General features: G+C 37.1%; 1 pseudogene; it reads left to right on the forward strand.

Moving 5' to 3' along the window:
* Positions 1–806: 806 nt before the first annotated feature.
* Positions 807–5768, forward strand: LOC139456972 (uncharacterized; annotated as a pseudogene).
* The last annotated feature ends 15516 nt before the right edge of the window (positions 5769–21284 follow it).

Raw genomic sequence — 21284 nt, forward strand, 5'->3', positions numbered from 1 at the left:
CCAAAAGCAAGTTCACTGAGGCTTGACCACTACCAATTAACAGTTGTCAGTTAAACAGTCCGCATCTAGTATGTTATTGTATATATTGAAAACCGTGAGCGTGCTAGTATGGGGAGGGGGGAGGGTTTAGGGAGGGTGTTGGTTCTTCACCTGGTCACTCATCAATCAGACTGTATACGCGGTATACTTCAATAATGATAAAATATCATTAGTCCTTGGGGTGCCCCAATACCCCAACTGGATATGTCAAGCGAATTAATTTTCTTTTCGTCTGTCCATTCATATTTTGGAAAATCTAAGGGGAACCACTCCAGCTTATGCAGCACACACATTTGGGAAGGTGGCTTCAATTATTAATAATAATATTTCTTATCATGGCTTCACACTCGTTCCGAACTTTTTAAAGATCGGACACCAGGTTATGCTGTCGGAAATTCAAGACATTTCTTTATTTTCTTGAGTAGAGACACTTGAGTTCGAACTTGAACAGCAACGCCAAATATACATTCCGGCGCAGTGATCAGCCGGTGTCAGTGGTGATTTCCAGGCTGGCCGCATGGCGCTCTGGGTTGATTGTGCATTATGTATATCATGACAAGTTCAGTCCCTCGTGTTATTTAATGCCACACTTGGCAATATTTAAGCCATTTGAAGACAGCCTGGTCCGGTGATAGTTGTAATGAGCAACAATCCATGCCACCATGCCATGACACTGTCAACATTAGTTGCTGTGGACCAATTCTAACCTGAAATTCCCCAGTTCAGTAGCATAAGAGCCCTATCTTCTCCTACAAAATAAGAGATATATGATAAGGACCTCTGTATTTGTTGCATTGTCTTGTTTACAGGTTTATGCATTCCATGATGATGACCAGGACCTACAAGTGACCCTAGTTCAGGTGAGTTACGACAATTCATACTCAATGAAAATGAACCATGTCACCTAATATGAGCTAATACTTTTACTTTATGTTTAGGGCTTATCAGGGACAATTAGTTAATTATTTAATCTTGGTCATGAGGCCATTAGCGGTGACATGATGACAACATCAACCTACATGACATGTACAGGCTCCTAATATTGGATGAGCAATGAAGCCCAGTTGCTGATTCTTTGAGTGGATAGTCTGAACTAGGCATTTCATTTATCCTCAGAAAAAATGTCATTCATATAATGTTCATTTTTCAACTGAATTAGTTTGACGTTGACATTATGTTGCAGGGGTAACTCCATGAGGAATCAGCACAGGAAAGTCATGAGGTTAGTAAAGCAGAAACAGAAACCAAGATAGCCCACCTGTACCTGTAAAGTTTGCATACTATTGTTACCGGGGACACATGTGGCCTATTCATCTATGGCGCCGCAATTCGCTGTACAGAGTTGCATCCCCTGGGCACACCAGAAACCTATGATTGTGGGTTCGACTCCTGGTTTGCCCCGGTTCTAGGTTTGTCAGCACCATACCAGTGCTCGTGGGTTTCACCGAAGTGGTAAACGTCTGAGACCTGCATCACTTCGGGGTTTCCTCCCACATTAAACTGACACGCCACGATAGACATGTAACTGTAATACTGTTAAAAGCGGTGTCAAACTCACTAACTTCTTTATGACCGTATACTTTATCTTGCCATAGACTTAAAATGCCAGAAGTTTATAAAGCTATTTTGACCAAATATTCAGCAGTTTTCTTTTTGCATGTATCTGTATATACTTAATGTGAAGTGAAGTGTGTTAATTGTTTGAGAAGTTCAACTGACTAGTGAGTAACATATTATGGAACCATACACCCATACGATATATTTCTTTTATTAGAATCTACCCGTCATGGAATGCCAGGATCTTCCAGTAAGTACTTTGTCAGATTTGATACTACTTTAACCTCATTTTACAGAGCATATTAAACATTGTGTGTACACATGGTTTGTTATTCTTAATTATACTAAAATATTACTACATGTATGTAACTGAAAGTTATGATGATCCACATGATCAAATAAGCTATTTTGAATACCTATGATAAGAGAAGTATGCAATTTATGTAACTTTATGTACCTACTAGGGTATCTTTTCGAAAAACTACTATTTTCAGGTGATTCATTACAAAGGAAGAGCACCACAAAAGAGTAGAAAGGTAATTAAACTTTAATCATTTCATGAACAACATACCGGTATATTAAATGAATTACTATATTAGCTTTAAAAGTAATGTTATTGCTGTGATGGTAAGGCTCAGTGACTGCATGTCTTGAATATGTCTTGCAGACTTGAATATGAATACAATGTTGTTTTTGGTAATAGTTAATTTTTTGTAAGAGTGGTGTTTAAGTAACAATGATATCATTCATATGCATAAGGTATTTAATACTTTCTTTATCAGATTCCACATTCAAGTTCAAGGTTTAGAAGCATGAGGAAAACAGGATCTGAAAAGGTAAGTTAGGAAAGCTTTCCATATATGGATTGGATATATATGGACGGCTTAGTTTTGAATTAATGCTGTTTTCAAACATTCCTTTAAAGGGGCACTGATCTAACGCCATTCCCCGGACTGGTTGTTGCCTTTGTTATTGTTTTTTCCCCCGTGTGTACCCGGATGATACGCAACGCAACTGAGCGTGACCAGAGACTGGGCTACCGTCTGCAAGGACAGCTAAATAAACTTGGAGGCTGGAGGCAATATTTGTTTTACGCATTTTTGAATAAACACTGATTGGTTAAATGTGATATATAAAGATTCGACAAAGGGCGCATGTTAATTAATTTCTTCAGCCTAAACAAACAGACAAAAAGAACGGCGGAGCTCATCGGAAGTCGCCATTTGGAAATACCCCAGATGGTTATAGTTTAATACTAAAAAAAGTATCCATGCAGTGAAAGCATTTTCGGATTTCGGATTGCGTCGATAATACGATTACTACTCCCTTGTTGTCATCCACGTTTTCTCGTATAACCCTACACTTGTGTATTTGTCGTCATTCACTTGATGCTCAGTTAATGAATTTATTACAGGTACAATTAGTGGTAGCACCACTTAGATTACCTGACAAAGGTTCCCATTTGGCATTTATTGTGTCTGGGGTAATTATTCAATCTAAATCCAGGTTTGAAGTGAGGTGAAATGTGTGTTATGTAATATGCACGTGACAGCCCAGCAAGAGATGAATGATCAGTTGATTTACTTTTTTTTTGTAAATCAACGGATCGTTCCTAGTCATCAAAGGATTAACAGAAAATACGTTGATTGATTAATCACTGTTATCTTGCACAGTGGATATGTCAAAAGTGAGTGTTTACATGTCTAGGTTTACTAAAACAAAGGGAATACACTCATACCATGGCGTGAAGTGCCCATGTAAAAACAACATACTTTGTTCAAATTGTTAACTGATCATACGTTGCGTTAGATCAGTGCCCCTTTAACACTTAACCATTTGAATAAATGATTTCACACAAATAAATGCTCTCACTGCAATGTTCCTCAATCCATCTGTCTGTTATAAAACTTCCGTTTGTCATCTTGAACTAAGTGCCAGGTCATAGAAAAGGAATATCAATGTCAAATACGTGTCAGGCAGACTGATCAAGCACCTGATTGTTTCTTTTGGTGTGGACTACATTTAAGTACCAAAATTCTATAAAAAGGACCCATTTTAGGATCTTTTTATGACCTTTTATGCTTCTAATTAATCTGACCTATTATTTTCAGGCATCTAAGATTGTGCAAACTGAGAAAATGGTAAGTCAATATATATGTAACTAAATTATAGTTAATTGACTAAACCCTAATATTTTAAAAATGGTAGATAGTTCCTGATATATGTAAACCAATAGTTTGATTCTCTTTCAGGTTGAGACATACTTGCAAAGAAGGCGGCACAATAAAAAGGTGATCAGATTGTAGAAATAATGGGCAGTAACTGACACGTTCATATGCTAGTGTATACATGTATGTGGATTTTCATGGGCCATGGACACTGTTGCTGTTCATGCCTATAACTGAAATTGATGACTCACCCTGATTATGATCCTTGGCAACATTACTATCTACATGGGTTTCATTCAGATGAGAGCTAATGATTCACTGTCTTATCAATATGATAATCACCACATTTCCTATAGCAAGATCAGTATTGTGAAAAACTGGAAATTAACACAGGCAAAGGTACAGGCACTGTGTTAATACAATGTGGATGGTATTTTTGTATCTTTCTTCCCTTATTTGGCTTATTTGTCATACAGCATCTGGTATAAGATATGAATTATCAGTATCCAGTTCAAACAATCTGATATGCCCTTGCTTTAAATTGTTAAAATATAAATTGAAAACTTCAAAATAGAATATACAGAAATGACTGAATCCTCTTTATCCACTTAGTACCATGCTTTAATGTAAACACACATAACACTGATTTTGTCCATAGATGTCCCCCTGCAAATTCAATGTTGGCATGATTGTGGAGGCATTGAGGAGGATGGCTTTTGGTATGTAATTACTGTTTGCATTGTTGAAGGAAATTTCATATATTGAATTGTTTTCATCACATTTCACACAAGTATTTTTTTATGATTATGTTCAGATTGCAACGATTTGCTGAGATACTGATGGATCATGATCTTCCTTATGTATCAATATTTATTATTTCATATCAATTAATTGCTTTAACTCTCCTGACTGAAAATCAATTGTCTGTCCCCCTTTTTCATACTAGGCATTTCATCTGAACTTTTTAGCTCTTTGAAACAGAAACTTTGCTCACATAAATGCATTGCGGCAGTAGTGAAAATGACATTTGTGTTCATTACGGAACCATTTCTGCAGTTTATGCTGAATAACATAATGTCCTTTCTGTCTGATCATTCCCATCTGTTACCCAGCTACAACCTATGCCAAGTAACTCCAGTTTTCATCTCTTTTGAAACCTCTGGGTTTTAAGCTGACATTTTATGTGATGACATGCAGATTAACACATGTTAGTGGCATCTGAGTAGTATGATTCTTATAATTTGATGTTCTTTTTGAAGTCCAGCTCATGGTTACAGTTACTGACAAGAACTTGTTATTGTATTATCAAAATTAGGGAGACATGTGATAGAAGTTAAATGTTTTCTGACAGGAAGTGCATAGTGGTTTGAGTTGGTTGGTTTGACTTATTGTTTTTAAAAGAACTTCTATACACTTTGTATTCCAGTAGTGTTGTGTTTTCCATCTGCTAATAATAGATTCTGGGAAAAAAATGGAAATTCATGTTATCCTTCATTTTCTGCCTCAATCATGATTTATTTTTATCTTTATAAAACAAATACAGGTATAAAGCCAAAATATTATCGGTCCAAAAGGAGAACGTGAACCTACATTGGACTGGCAACAACAACAACGAGTGGCTAATAACAAACAAGATTAGGTTAGAGGTAAGCAGAATACAAAAATAGAGCATAAACGTAATCAGTTATAAAAGTTTTCACACAGATTACAACATGATTAATGATTTTCTTACCATCAATAATTTCTCATAGCTTTTTTTCTGAATTTTTACATTTATCTTCGGAGCTCATCACTATTTACATATTCGTATTGTCTAAAACTTTTCAAAACTTTTCACTGTGACTTTTTTAAGCCTTCAAGAATTGGTAAACATGTAACAAGAATTAATGAACAGGTTACAAGAATTAATATATAATTATATATCTGATTTAGTTAAAGAAAGGTGACGAAGTAGAGGCCCCATGGCTGGTGCACAGAGCAGATAGGTACCCTGGTCATGTGTAGTGCATTGATGGAGGTAACTCTAAGAATATTTAAATAGTTTATACCCCTTCAATTGTACGCATGCTAAGTGACCTTGAACTTTAAATATGCTATGATTCAAATTTATTAAGTCTTACATTGTCGATCCCTGGCCTCGTCATACCTAAAGACGTTAAAAGATGGTACTTGTTGTTACCCTGTCTCGCGTTCTGCATTAGGAAGCTAAAACAGGGACTGGTCAGCTTGGAGTCATGTACTGTGTACTGAGTAGGGTATTCATGTTAAACTGTGGAATGGTATTTTAGTGGTCTAGAATCAGTCCAGACTAGTACAAGCAGCCACACACACACACACACGCATGCACGTCGCTATATATGTGCAATAATCTTGGACGCCACGTTAAACCCAATTTCAACTCACCTCACCTCTCTTACATTGTTCATGTGGCTAAGGCATGTGGAATGTGTTTATTACTGAAATGAAAAGCATTTTAATGTTTTTTTCATACCTTTTCAGAATATGTGCACATAGGTTGCAATGACCAGACGAAAAAAAGAATTCATTTCAAGTATGTTGAGAAGAAAACGTAAGTAAAGCAGACTATTTACATTCATAATACATCTTATGCCGTAGGCTCTATTGTAAACTCTAAGCTGCATATAGGCTGCAATTTATCTGATGCTATATTAGACAATATGGATCCACTCATCTAAACAGATATTTTCTTCTGTGATAGGACCCATCGCTGGAAACATCGCCTCACCCATGAGACATAGTGCAAAGTCGCCCAAGGACATGTCTTGTAATATAGCAAGTGAATAAATATTTTTTTGAAAGATCTCACGAAATTAGATTTATTTTTTGTGCTTGTAATCATGTGAAATAAAAATGTTTGTTTTTGGGAAAAAGGTCATTTAAAGCAACTCCAGATTAAACTATCCAATGATTGAACCAATGATTGAACCTTATTTCTCCTGAATTTAAACAATCTTGCTAAATATTACTGCAGAAAAAAAATCTGCCAGAAATTTCTGTAGAAAAAAAAATACTGCCAGAAATTTCTGCAGTAATGCATTTTCTGAGCCAATTTTTGAGCTTGTAAACATGTGTACACACCGGGACACACATTATTTGGATTCGTCTCCTCGAGATCTTGCCAATGATATAAAACATGTTTTTGTAGCTCGCTTCCTTCTGTGTGGTCAAGTTCGGACTCCTGGCCATTCCTAAGTTGTCCCGCCCTGCCAGGGGCACTGATCTAACGCAATTTCCCGGGACTGGTTGTTGCCTTTGTTATTGTTTTTTCCCAGTGAGTACCCGGATGTAGAGCAGAAATAGAGACTAGCTCGCGACCTCTGTTGCGCCATTCGTAAGCGCATTAGTCACTTTTATGGATACCGCTAGTAATAAGAGCGTATGGTCACAAACCGCTAGTAATAAGAGCGTATGGTCACATTGATCAACAAAATGAAATACAGTTTTCGAGATAATAAGGAAATGTAGGTATCTTTGTGGGTAGCATCGGTAATGGTGACGAAGTTTTGATAAGTCACTTGCTTGGTAATTTTGCGATTTTCGTTTACACTATTTTGACTTGCAACACAAAGTAAATATTTTATCTGAGCATTGCTTTTTTTATAGTGTGTATATTTTTTTACTGTCAAAATGTGTAACATATTTATTAAACGTATAAGTATTCAGTTATTTTACAAAGTGACTGAAAAACATTTCCATCTGTATTATTATGATAACGAATTCCAAACATTTTGATGTTTAAAGGGGCACTGATCTAACGCAATTCCCCGGGACTGGTTGTTGCCTTTGTTATTGTTTTTTCCCAGTGAGTGCCCGGATGTATAGCAGAAATCTAGACTAGTTCGCGACCTCTGCTGCGCCCTCCGTTAGCGCATTAGTCACTTTTATGGATACCGGTAGTAATAAGGGCGTATGGTCACATTGATCAACAAAATGAAATACAGTTTTCGAGATAATAAGGAAATGTAGGTATCTTTGTGGGTAGCATCGGTAATGGTGACGAAGTTTTGATAAGTCACTTGCTTGGTAATTTTGCGATTTTCGTTTACACTATTTTGACTTGCAACATAAAGTAAATATTTCACCTGAGCATTGCTTTTTTTATAGTGTGAATATTATTTTACTGTCAAAATGTGTAACATATTTATTAAACGTCTAAATATTCAGTTATTTTACAAATTGGCTGAAAAACATTTCCATCTCTATTATTTTGATAACGAATTCCAAACATTTTGATGTTTAATGTCATCACCAAGAGACTGAAAACGTTGAAAAGTACATTTCTATGTTGTTTGGCTTCTAATCCTACATAATAATCTGTTGTGATGTTTGTAGGCCCTTTTGATAGTCTTAATCAATCTGGACAGATTTTTTAGTCAAAATGACTGACTGACTGACTGACTGACTGATATAGAAGATTTAACGTGCGCTTTCCGACTGTAGCGTATTTCGCACACGGGCCTGGCCGGACCATTTAGTGTATTCCGAAAAGGGTGAAAGTGGTGTGTGCAACCCAAGAGTGGGCTTTTAGGGGTTGCTTGTATTGAATTTTTGGAATTTTTAAATTTGGAATAAATGACTGAAATATTTACACATTTTATAAATTGCCTGAGAGAATCATATTTTACAAATTGACGGTAATATATACACGCTTACAAAGGAAAAGACCTGTGAAAACATCTTCTATCGCGCATTGAAGAATTTCCCAACCAAGACGTAGAGAAACAAGAACGAATTATCGGTTCAAACGAAGGAAAACAAAATGCAAATACCATAATTACAACCTACCAAATTTATGTGTATAAATTTTAGGCAGCTTCCTTGTTCGAGGAATGTATCCGTGAATATCCACACAAAGGAACAATATCCCACTCGTCTGCAGCTGTACAAAGAAACTTATTCGATGTCACATGCCTCTGTAACAATCAAATATTTTAAAAGATATATATCGTTTCGGGATATTATAACCCGTGTTCGTTTCTCAACTGATCACTTGGATTGTTTCAGGTGTTTCACATAGGTGTCAAGTCTCAAGGGTTGGCTGAGAAAGGCCACGTGACAACTATTTTCATTACGTCCACGGTTCCTAAAAAATCCACTGAGTGATAGATAACAATGATCAATCAATCAACATATGATCAGTTAACAATTTGAACAAAGTATGTTGTTTTTACATGGGCACTTCACGCCATGGTATGAGTGTATTCCCTTTGTTTTAGTAAACCTAGACATGTAAACACTCACTTTTGACATATCCACTGTGCAAGATAACAGTGATTAATCAATCAACGTATTTTCTGTTAATCCTTTGATGACTAGGAACGATCCGTTGATTTACAAAAAAAAAGTAAATCAACTGATTATTCATCTCTTGCTGGGCTGTCACGTGCATATTACATAACACACATTTCACCTCACTTCAAACCTGGATTTAGATTGAATAATTACCCCAGACACAATAAATGCCAAATGGGAACCTTTGTCAGGTAATCTAAGTGGTGCTACCACTAATTGTACCTGTAATAAATTCATTAACTGAGCATCAAGTGAATGACGACAAATACACAAGTGTAGGGTTATACGAGAAAATGTGGATGACAACAAGGGAGTAGTAATCGTATTATCGACGCAATCCGAAATCCGAAAATGCTTTCACTGCATGGATACTTTTTTTAGTATTAAACTATAACCATCTGGGGTATTTCCAAATGACGACTTCCGATGAGCTCCGCCGTTCTCTTTGTCTGTTTGTTTAGGCTGCAAAAATTAATTAACATGCGCCCTTTGTCGAATCTTTATATATCACATTTAACCAATCAGTGTTTATTCAAAAATGCGTAAAACAAATATTGCCTCCAGCCTCCAAGTTTATTTAGCTGTCCTTGCAGACGGTAGCCCAGTCTCTGGTCACGCTCAGTTGCGTTGCGTATCATCCGGGTACTCACGGGGGAAAAAACAATAACAAAGGCAACAACCAGTCCGGGGAATGGCGTTAGATCAGTGCCCCTTTAAGGGTTGATGCGACCGGCCTTAATGACCGGTAGGCTACGTCTCTAACATAGCTTCAGATGGCCACGGTTTCAATTATCTATTTTTAACAATAAATATGTGGGTCTTTTTATAGTATATATTCACTACTACAAGAACAAACACAGTTCTAATGTGCCCCGTAGCGGGGGCAAAGTGAAGACATTTCCTTAAGATTTGTATTATTCACAATACATTAATCTATGCTTTTGTACATCATCGAACGTGTGTGTGAAACGTCAAATCTATCCTGTGATTGCGCATAATGTGTAATGAAATGTATGCAGATAGCAACATTGAGTATTGTTATTTATGTATCAGTATGGTCGAATTGATACATTTCCTATTCATATATGGGTGCGATCTGTTTTGTTTCACAGTGTATAAAAGTATGATATGTGTGGTGTAGATGTCATTTTAAGTTCCTAACCCTGATGTTGCTATTGCTACTATAGCTAACGGAACACGTGGATTAGAAATGACGAATCCTGATAAATAGAGGTTATCACGCGAGTGTGTTTGGGGATGGTAAATATCCTGCATTAGGAATAAACATTGTATTTGACGTGATAACCTCTTTATCATATAATGTCATTCTTTAATTCTGTGCTTTAAAAGCGCTTTCCCTCTCCAACAAACAATACCGAAACAATGCAAGTTTTCCTGGAATGCGCGAATTAATATTTATTACGTCAGAGGGTAAGTGATGTGTCAGTCGGTCAGTGACAGTAGCCAATATAGTTCCAACTGAAATCTGTTTCTTATTCAGTGGCGAAGCAACATATATGCAAAACAACAGTTGTTTTTAATTGCCTTTCGCGGCAATCCATCGGTCTGTCCGCTAGAGTAACTGCCCTTTGTCAAAGGGAAGCCACTCTAACCCTAGTCTATGAGCCGTCACGGCCACGGTCAGACGTTGTTGACAGTCGGTCTGTCCTGCCATAACGTTAAGAAGTGTAGTCAGATGTACACACAGCGACAAGGTAACAATTCAAACATATTTCGGCCAAATCCAACTATTTTAATTTGTGGAGAAGGTTTCAAGCCGCAGAGGTCTACAAGCACAGATATGGTTACTGATCCCGCTTGGCTAGGCCTAGTGCCCTCGCAAAATTGTTTCGAAATTTATATCTCCAAAGTTGCCAAAACTTATAAAATGCCTTAGCTTAGTCACAGTTAGACACTGATTTTCAGTATAATTGACTATTCTTTTGATAATGATAGCAATTATCCCTGTAGTTTATCCAGACTCCCGATGGTTAATTCTGACTCGATCGCCGAATGACGAGGGCGACGCCATGTTTGTTTATAAACAGTGAAAGTAGTCCATACTTGACCTTTGATATTTGCATCTCTATCCGCATATGACCCCAACGGATATCGTTTTTATCCGTTGGCTTTATCCTGCCGAGAAACCTACCCATTGTATGATAAAATGAAAGCTCAGTGCATAGCCAAATCGGTATGCTTTATGACCAAAATGTTCGCAGAATGTTCTTTTGTTCATCATGGATATGCATTATTTCGAAACAGCTGTTGACCAAAGCAGCGGTAGACTTACAAACTGTTCGTGGCCACCCCGTTTCAATAAGGGGAGTAACTTGTACGTGCATACCACCTACGTTTTATCATCGTACCCGGCGCTACACTTGTCACACATCTGTATTTAGCGCGACGCCTCTCACAAGGACACTGCACGTATGGATCTAGGCCAGCGTGTACTCGCTGTCGCCTTCTTGTTCCTTCACAATGTACTCGGCAATGGAACACGCAGCATAATAACCCAGTGACCAATTCAGTAGGCCTTGTTAAGGTTTTGTAGAACGTTCCGAATGTAACGCAATATTTGGGCTTCATTGTTGCGTATTGTCGGTTGTGTATTGTGGCTAAAGAACATGATCACAACACTGAAGGACAGGGTCGAATCACTTATTGTTCAATTTCCGGGAATATTTCTAAAGCAGCGACTCACTCACTCACTCAATCAATGTTTCTATGTCGCATCTTGATAGTCGTATTTAATCTTCCCTAACTCGTTATCGAAAATGTTTTTTTCTCTTATCCTGCAAAGTTTGGGGGTGGGTGGGGCGGGGGGTGCTGGTCATTTCGCTGCCGAAAATTGGACACAGAGGGAATAGTCGGGTGCTTATGAATAAGCTACCGAGTAAGTTTACGTTAACTGTTAATCGTAAATATATTCTATGGATAAAACAAATGAAGAACATCTATCTCAAACATGACACACAATGATTGACAATGACTGATTTAATATATATGGCGAACATAATCTGAACATGACAAATTGCATATTAGTATAGTAATTGCAAATAATACATTGACACAATCTATCTAGATACATTACCAGAGTTGGCTCTAAAAAAAATATAATACATATTGAAACGTAAAGCAGCAAAAGAAAATTAAACAGGGTTGGCAAAATCTACCCACAACAGCATTGCAAAGAGGATATTGAGAATATCCACAATGGGAAGACATTTTAAAAAAACCAACAAACTTGCCAGCATCAACGGAAATATTAGCACATGGTTATGTTGCTTACCTGAGTGAAGCCATTATCTCTGTTAATACTTAGTCATCTAACATCGTCGCTGTCTTTATACTAGTAGTAGGTACATATATAACGAACGTAATAGGTAACTAGACTATACGTATTTAGAACAGTTTAGAATCTAAGGTCTTGGATTCCAAGCATGTTCATAATTCAAACATGTTTTATAATAGATATAGATATATATCAATATTCACAACTTCTCTAGTTGTGTAGTCAGGAGATTTACATGGTGTATCATGTTCAACGATGACTCCGAAAGGCTTCCAAAATATTCATGTCAGTTTCAGATACACGCATTCGTAAATTTCGTGCACGCTGCTATATTTATCAAACAAATTTAAACAATATTCGAAGGACCATGTGGTTAATGTCTAATTGTAATTCGATTGGGCGATGCTATCAAAATATGTTTTTGATCATGAAGTAGTTAAATGATATCACACAACACATGACAGTTCTTTTCGGACTTATGCTGAATTATATTTCCCTATGGGGAATTTCCTCAACAATATTCTTTGCATGCTCTATAGACAAGATTTCAAAGAGCGTCACACGAATCTTGCAAAAGTGCAAGTCAGTTTGGCGTTAGGCCGCTGTTATCCTAACTCCATCAATACATCACACATACATTCACACATTATATCCTTGTGGGGAATTGACCCGTGAAGATTCCGGGGAAGAATAGGTGTTCAGCAACCCATGCTTGCCGTAAAAGAAGACTATGCTTGTCGTAAAAGGCGACTAACGGGATTAGGTGGTCAGGCTCGCTGACTTGGTTGATGCTTGTCATCGATCCCAATTGCGTGGATCGATGCTCAGGCTATTAATCACTGGATTGTCTGGTCCAGACACGAGTATTTACAGACCGCCGTCATATAGCTGGAATATTGCTGAGTGCGGCGTTATACAACAAACCAACCAACCAACCAATCTTGTTGGGAATTTAACGAGCGACCGCTGTAAAATCTCGGCTACCCCACCGCCGAGTTACCCACTGAGCCTTCTAGCTCATGAGTTGTTTTCAACACTTAAGGCCTCACTTAGCAAAGCTCTTAAAACGCTATGCTAGACACGTGGGGGTTTACAAATCAGTAACACACATTACATTATGCAATTCCTTATATTTGACTTGTACCATTTGTTTCACTGTTTTATCGGGTGAGTCGAAGGTTTGCCTTTGCATGTGCTTGTGACGGGTGTCATTGGTGGGTTAGGCTCTTTGAAATGTATTCATAGAAAGAGCATGTGCAATTGTACATCACAAAGGTGTGAAATGACGACACCAGGTTGGAGCTGCTGGAATATTGCTCGACATGAAGAGTAAGTGGAAGTCATCCCTCTTGTCATACAGTCTTCTGAATGGTTATTCGTAACATGCATTGTTGTTTAACTTATGTTTGGCAAGGGCAAAAGAACAATAAATGACTAATTCATCTATGGAAGATTGGCATATAACTCATCATGTGTATGTTGATCATGAATAACGCTCCAAACTGAGAAATATAAAAACAACTGTACAAACAAGCCGAATTGGAATGACAGTTTCACCTGTTCAAACTTTCAATTATTGAAGCTTATAATTTTGAATAATGGTTAACTGTCAATACTGACTGGGAATGTCACATATATGTAGATGTATTGTACTACTGGATGGATACATGTATATAGGTATCCCCTTGTGAAAATAGCTTTTTATAAGCACATTATGAACCCGTTCTTCACCATAATAATGGCTCGAACGGTGCGTTAAACCCAGGGACATTCTCCTTAGCCAACATTCCCAGCAAGCATTTTACAGCCTGTCACGGTTTATGTCAGTACGGACACTGCCGTCGTTGAGAGGGAAATGTATTCAGTTCAGATGGACTATGGCACATGTAAGTGCAATTTCTGATCAATTGGTCCAATGGACTAGACTTTGATAAACGGAAAATGTCTAACACTCTTGCTTAACATGGTATAAAACCATTCACAAAACTAAAATCTTATATGACTGAGTCTAAACAGTGTTGACATGGGTTGGTTGGTATCGGTTTGGCATGTATTCATATCTTGGGCGACTGACACTTTTGAAAACTTTTCCATAACATTTAGCAATGTACCCAATATTGCATACACATTATCACAACAGCACATTCACTGAAGGATCCGGGTCAGCTGTCTCGGTCTGGTGTCTGTGCTTTGCAGGAAAGCAGATGAGAAACAACTATTACATTCTGATGACTAAAGACGTAACCTTGTCTATACATCGGGGCGGTTTCAAGCAAATGCGCCTTCTGTTGAAAAAAATATCTCCGTTTCAAAACCCCACCTGAATGTACATATGCGTGCTTTTATGCTAGTCGTTGAATGTACGGTATACAAATTATTAATAGTAGTCCTACTGACGGTATAGTTTCATTGTCACTTACACCATTTATCTAGGCATAACACACTTGAGCCAGAATCAACATGAGCATACATACAGGTCGTAAGAACCGTTTCGTGGTCCCTCTGGTTTGACTTGGCGTAAAAGGCGCGATGTTTATCTTAAAATTGCACAGTAATTAAGACATCATAATAACTATTTAAAAACATCACATATGATTCGAATAGTGAAACATATAAGAGTTTGTGTAATTGTGTAAAGCGTATGGTTATGGTTTTTTTGTATGAATATATTTTAATACAACTCTTTGTATATTTATAAGGTTATCAATCACTAAATATTTCAAGCCAAAATGATAGTCCACTTTGACGTCAATTGTGGATGTCGGGGAGATTGAAGCTCACTATCAATTACGATAAACAGGTGCAAGGCAAACTATTTCATTTGTTAAGATTAGACTAAATAGAAACACGTTTTAACTAAGCTGTACCAAAATTATGTGTGGAGTTGGCGCAAACCAAGTTCCAGAGAACTCGAAGAAAGTGAAAGTCAATTCTTATAATGATAACTATTTGTTTACCTCGACGGATGCAGATAAATAAACAACTGCATTACTATTTTTACACTGACAGCAATACAACTACCAGCTAGATCGCAGAATGAGGTAGTTCATCAACTGGAGAGGTGACATTAGCGAATGTATTCTCACGTTGTTCTACAGTGACATCTTTTGCAGTATGTTTACAACACATTATCATCCTCAAATGTAAATTGTCTGTTAAGAACTACCTCAGTTCGTCAGTTACAATGAGTAGTATAGGTAATGGGGGTTCTGGACCACTTCAACTGGAGCCAGATTTATATACCTATACCACCACTACAGGGGGAATTTTTTATGCAAAAATGATGATGCGATTCAACGATCGTCATGAGACTAATTAAAAGAATCATCAATATTAATTAATATTAAATAGAATTTACAATAGCCCATGAGGATATTGGAAAGGTATAGGAACAATAAAAAAAATTAGCCACCGCGACTAAGGTATCTAAAGATGTGGCCAAGGATTGGTTAAAGAAACAAGCGATGTGGCAAATATATTTACCAGCACCGTGTTATATACCGAGGAAGAAGTTTGATCTTTTTACAACGAATAAAGTTCATCAGGCTGACCCCTTGTTTCTTCCCCATGATAAGGTAAGATGCAAAACGTATAAATACGCTTTAACCATAGTGGATGTTGCTAGTCGTTACAAAGAGGCTGAGCCATTAACCTCGAATGATTCAACAGAAGTAGCTAATGCACTGAGCCGCACATATAAACCCGGACCACTAAAATGGCCTGAGCTATTTCAAGTAGATCCTGGTCGTGAGTTTATGGGATCGGTAACTAAACTGTTAACAAAGCACGATGTCAAAATCAGGCGAGGTGAAAAAGAAGCCCACCGTTGTCAAGCTATCGTTGAAAGATTTAACCGGACATTAGCAGGACGTTTGTTTGGCTATCAGAATGGGATCAAAATCGGAACGATTGATATCAACCGAATGGGTGACACGGTTATCAGCTCTTGTATCAGCGCTGAATAATGAAGTAATGAGATTAATCGGGAAGAAACCATCTGATGCGATTAAAATGAAATCCATTACTTCCGAATCTTCAGCACCAAGGAGAGGCAAAGAACAAAAACTTCCGGATAGAGTAAGGGTAAGATATTTATATCAGCCTGGTGAACTCGAAGGAGGCCTACGTCGCGCAACCGATCCGATTTGGTCCCTTAAGACATATAACATTAGTCGATTGGTTATGATAGAAGGAGAGCCTATTCTTTATTATGTTAAAGATGGACCGGGCAGGGCATTTGTACGAGAAGAGTAGTTCATAGTTCCTAACGATAAAGTATTACCACCCTAAATAACCATAAGCGTAGGTAGTTACACCATCCTTATCAATCCATCTCTTTGTATCTAAGGAGGATAATGATGTCTTGTTCATTCTTAATCCATATATCCTATGATTGTAACTTCTTAAAGAGTTCATCTCGTGTTTGAACGTTCTACCGTTGAATAATGGTTCTTTATATTGTTCGTGTTTAATATGCTTTTTTACCACATACTTCTTTATAACCTTATCTTTTCTTATCTCTCCATTATCGGACTTCTTTATAGAAAACATCTTAGGTTTTAATCCAACATACTCCACTATAGGGGTCCCAGCACATTCATCCTTCATCTTACCTAACACCTTTTTATTTACTATGCTGTGCAGTGGATTATGTTTAGGGTAATCCCTCGTGTCGTACATATCTATTTTTTCTGCCATATCTTTATACACATCCTCGGTTTGTACTTCCATCATCAAAGAATTTTATATTACTCTTCTGCATATGCAACGCGGCTAAGTCGTTATCGAATATCTTGCTTCTGTTAAAAGCCAGACTGGCTATAAGTCTACACTGAGTCTTTCTTCCTCATTAGACCTGACTAATTGAACAGCTTCCTTGGATTCTCCATAGTTTTACCAAATACTGAGTTATTCATTAGCTTATATAGATTCTTTTCGAAATCACTGGTAGCTATCTTTCTTAAATCTGTGTTCAACCTTATATGGGGCTCCATCCAAGGACTTTGATCAAACTTTAGAACTCTGTGTATTTTCTTTAGTTTCATACCTAACGATAGATATAACTGGAGATTTCTGTAGTGAACTATATATTTTGTCTTATCCATCAAATTTGGTACGAGTTTTTCTACGTTAGCTAACCTTGTATTACCCATCAAGGAGCGTTGATATTCTGACATCCAATCTTTATTAACCATTAATCTTTCGGGAGCTAGCTGAGAACTGTTATGGTCTTTATCTAACGAATTTGGATATTCCAAGTCAACTTCTAGTATGTACCCTTTATCGGAATCTTAGGAGATATCATTCACTTCGATATCATTGACCCACACAACACCACCTGTGGGTAAAGGTTGACTCATAGCCCATTTGTACAAATTGTTGGCGTCAAGATATAATATATGTGTGCCAGTTTTACTCGGATCATATCCTTCCACTAATTTATTATTAGCCTCAGAATACCTTTTCGCTACCATCGATATACCACCTCTTAATCCTTTCTCAATAAACAAGTACATATCGTAATCAGTGAGTAGTTTTAGTTCTACACTGGTCTTCTTCAACTACGCATCCCACTATAGTCCGGAACTGGAATAATACGATACAGGGTCCAAGCTGTATTGTTTTAAACATGTCTTTCTTAATATCTCGAATATATCGGCGAGTAACAGTACATCGGTTTTTAAGTACAGATCAAGATAATCACATAAATTCTTACAACCTGATTTATCCCACACCGTCAGAGTGTGTTCATAATCGGCATCGGTTATTTTAGATTCTGTTAAGTTACTATAGAATGATTCAAGAGGTGGTAATTTAGTTTCGTCGAATCTTGACCAATCATCCATATATTCGTAAGGATATAACCTGTTCGCAGCAACAAATCACGCGTTAACGTATCGGTATATTGATTTGTTATTGCAAAGTCATCGGGATTGTTCGCATTATCTATATTGTCCATGGAAGATAACAGAAACTGTACAGTGTCTTTGAATCTAAGTCCATTACTTTGCTTTATTCTGGCTTTCCCATCCTTATCCGTATAATGTATAATTTTTGTCAGCGAGAATTATATGTATTTTTCCATATTATTAGGAATACACGTTAAGCCACCGTCGGTCTTTGTGATAGCTTGCATGATGAGATGAAAATCGTATCCTCTAAGGTTATGAAACACAACGAGGATGGGTATTGTTTGAGAATTCAGTTTTAGTTTCAAGTAACACTCATTATGCACGGCTCCCCGATAATTACCCATGACGTGACAATGATCTCTTACGGAATCCCCATTTCCGGGCTTTATTACAAACATGACAACTCGTTGACTTCTTATAGGCACTCCAATCATCCCTCGTCATACACATGGGTTTCTTACGCTATAAATTTTCCCTGATTATTCTCTCTTCATTTTGTAGATATTCTGGGAACTTTCCCACTGCATCGAGACCTCTGTAAATCACAGGCGGGTTTGTTTTCCCATCATACCTTACAACTATATGTCCAAACCCACAATGAATATGTGCTTGAGTTTTGTACGTAAAACTACTGTCTTGATCATCTTGATTATCTTGATTATTTTCTATAGGTTTGATAAGCGCTTCGAAGTCGGCGTAAATTACGTACGGTACTGGCATTTGATTACAATAATGTCCAAATTTTAATATATTTTTTCCCTCTTTAGGCATATCAATCCTGATAGCATTCTGTCCAACACCTCTGCAGTCTTCTTTATGCGCTTCTAATAGATCTTGTCTGCTGTACACATGTAGGCATCTTTCGCAGAAATATTTCTTTTCTTTATGGGTTGTTTGATCGTATAATAGTCTGCTTAAACTCTTTATTCACGTATAATGATATTTTCCATCTTTTTCCATCAGAAATGAATTAATTCTAGGAATAATGTTCTGGAGTGGAGCTTATCCTGTGTACAGCAATTCCTTTAGAAGAATGTCCAAAAACATTTATAGATAAACTATTTTGCTTTTCACCTTGTCAATTTGTGATATTGGTGTAGGTTCGTCTATACCATTGAGGTTTAGTCCATCATTTTGGGGATAGCTCGAAGGTCTATGCGGATGTTTGTCTACAGGGAACAATGCAGATCTTATCATTCTTAAACAGTCATCGGATTTATTTTTTACATTAATTATGGCTTTTTTCTTTTTATAATATGGAGGTAAATCTATATAAGATCCACCTTTGAAGGGCATATAATTTGCTATATCTAAATATAAACTATCAATTTTATCCACACCCCAACCTGAACCTCTATTAGTCCAGCATTCTAAAGTTTCCTGTATCCTTTGAATTGATGTATCTAATGATGCGTTTATAGTATCGGATTCGGTTATAACTTCTTGATTGCTCCGGAAATATGGTTCTGTATATTCAGTGCTATAGTCTGTTACTTTTACTCAATGACATTTTAACCGTCAGCTGGTATTTTATACAATGTAATTCATCTAGATCCTTGTTAATTTTGCTTGATACGATGGGCTTAACATCATTAACATCCATGTTAGAATTAATATCCATCTTCCAATCTCTTAGATATTTACCAACGTCTGAGGATGTAGGTACAAATTTTAATTCTTGTTGTTTTTTATCAACATCTTCTTGGTTTTTTTAATCATTATTATCTAGTAAAGCAATCAATTCAGGTTTTCTCATTCGAGAATAACCTCTCAGCCCACTGTTTTTTGCTTGAGCTATGAGTTCTCTAACAGTCTGGGGTTTGTTGTATTCCAAACCGAGTAAATCGATCAATTTAGCTTTTCTCATTCGAGAATATCCATGTAGACCACGTTGTTTTGCTAAAGCCTTCAACTCTCTCACAAAAAACATTGTGGTTTAATGGTATATGCAAAATTAGTCAAATGTCTAATTGGTTGTCTTTCATATATCTAAATACGTATTCTCCTCAACCTATTTCTTTCATTGATGTAATCTCTCTTCCTAGCGTAAATAATCTGGTTCCTGACCCTATCAGCACCGTGTTTCTTAAGTAAACAATAATGACCTTTGACCCCTATCCCACATACACAACATGTATAATTAATGTTTCCCCGCCTGATGTAATAAGAGTGGATGCAGTAAATAGCAACAGAACGTCGGTTACATTGAGTCGGCTTCCCCATGAGTGTAAATCTGCACAGATTCATTGTAAAACATTCATCATATCATTTGTCTAAATGCAAATCACATCTCCACTGGTGATTCAGGGTGACATGGCTGATAAGACTCGCCCGCCCGCCCTAACAAGGTCATGGTTTATGCTTAGTTATTGTGAAGCTAAAAATAGCGATGACTGATAACCCAAACATGATGAATGCTATCTCGCGTTTTTTTGTTGTTGCTGTGACAGTGTTTAAAACTGACTTATTGTTGGTCTCTGTATTTGGTCAAGTTGTTTTCCATAAACGAGGAAGTATTTGTGCATGGCAGATTCAACATCCTTAAACATTTGAATTGAATGTCCCTGCTTACGCAGTTCTTCATTAATAATATCTAATCTTAATATCCTCTTCCTGGTCAATTGTGACTGGGCTGCTTCGAGTTGTTTTAATGCTTTATTATGTCGTTTATGCTCCTCTTCAACTTCTTTAGCGTTTGATTCCCTCAAAGTAGAAAATAAATAATTACTCCCTGAAAGAGCTAGAGCATTAACAATAGCCCCACCTACCATCATCGCAATTGTTGCCATATTTATATGAATATAATATAGTCAAATGTTTAATTACTTCATTATGTCTTCTGGGATAAGCCCTTGTTAGATGAGCATATCTTTTGTTGCCATAGCCAATCCAATATCAAGAATGACCATACCGATATCATAACCATTAAAATCTAGCTTGGGTGGTGTGGCTTTAGTAATCATTTTAGCTATACAGGCATAGCCAATGGCCAAGCTGCTG

This window comes from Haliotis cracherodii, unplaced genomic scaffold, assembly GCF_022045235.1.
Source record: "Haliotis cracherodii isolate W230 unplaced genomic scaffold, xgHalCrac1.p SCAF_12, whole genome shotgun sequence".
Taxonomy (NCBI): domain Eukaryota; kingdom Metazoa; phylum Mollusca; class Gastropoda; order Lepetellida; family Haliotidae; genus Haliotis; species Haliotis cracherodii.